Source organism: Mangifera indica, unplaced genomic scaffold, assembly GCF_011075055.1.
Source record: "Mangifera indica cultivar Alphonso unplaced genomic scaffold, CATAS_Mindica_2.1 Un_0120, whole genome shotgun sequence".
NCBI lineage: Eukaryota > Viridiplantae > Streptophyta > Magnoliopsida > Sapindales > Anacardiaceae > Mangifera > Mangifera indica.
The window spans coordinates 62501-63783 of NW_025401212.1; positions in this window are offsets into that span (position 1 = coordinate 62501).

A 1283-nucleotide genomic window follows, 5' to 3' on the forward strand; every position below is an offset into this window, starting at 1 on the left:
GCACCAGTCCCTTATGGTACCTCCGGTCTGTGATCTTCTTCCAAATCTGAGGCGTTAATTTCAGCAGCACCATGTCTCCCTCTTGGAACTCCACTGATCTCCTATGCTTATCCGCATACTTCTTCATCCTCCGCTGGGCTTTGGATAAGCTGTCCATCGCTTCCTCAATCAATTCAGTCTTCTCACGTGCAAATCTGTACGCTGCTGGGCACTCTCCCTGCGTTTTCTGCTTAGCCACCTCCAATGGTGTCATCGGCTGCTGTCCTAGCGCTACCTCCGCTGGACTCATCCCCGTGGATGATGATTTGTGCACGTTGTAGCTGAACTGAGCGATATCCAGTAGCTCTACCCAATTCCGCTGGCTTGCGGTGACGTAATGCCGCAAGTATTCCTCCAACAAAGCATTTACGCGCTCTGTTTGCCCGTCGGTCTGTGGATGATTTGCTGTTGAAAATTTCAGCTCGGAACCCATCATTTTAAACAATGACGTCCAGAATTTCCCTGTGAACCTCGCGTCTCGATCACTTATGATGTCCCTTGGTAGTCCAAAAATCTTCACGACGTGTCTGAAAAATAACTCCGCTGCTGTGTGCGCTTGGCACGTCTGTGGGGCGGCAATGAACACTGCATATTTGGAAAATCTGTCGACTACCACCAAAACAGATCCTTTCCCGTCCACCTTCGGAAACCCGCTCACAAAATCCATAGACACCGATTCCCATGGCCTCTCGGGTATAGGAAGTGGCTGTAGCAGACCCGCTTGCTTCTGCCGCTCGGTCTTGTCCAGTTGACACACCAAACACGTGCGTACGTACAGCTCCACGTCTTCCTCCAGCCTTGGCCAACAATAGTGTCTCTTGAGCAGCGCCACCATCCTTTCCACGCCTGGATGTCCTGCCCATTGTGGCTCATGCGTTTCCTTCAATAATCCTTGCCTTAGTCCCCCACTCTTGGGAACGTACAGCCTGCCTCCTTTTGCATAGAGCAGCCCTCTGTCCAGCCAATATTTTCTCACGACCCCCTGCTCCACTTGTTCTCTCAAGTGTGCGTACTCCGCGTCTTCCTCTGCTTGCGCCCGCAATTTCCCGAGGAAATCCGACTGAACCTCTGTCAACGCTGCTACATACGCGTGCACCTCCTTGCGGCTCAACGCGTCTGCCACTCTGTTTTCGCTCCCTGCTCTGTGCACCCACTCAAAGTCATACTCAGCTAGGAACTCTTGCCAACGTGCTTGCTTTGCTGACAACTTCTTCTGCGTTTTGAAGTATGTGTTCGCCACGTTG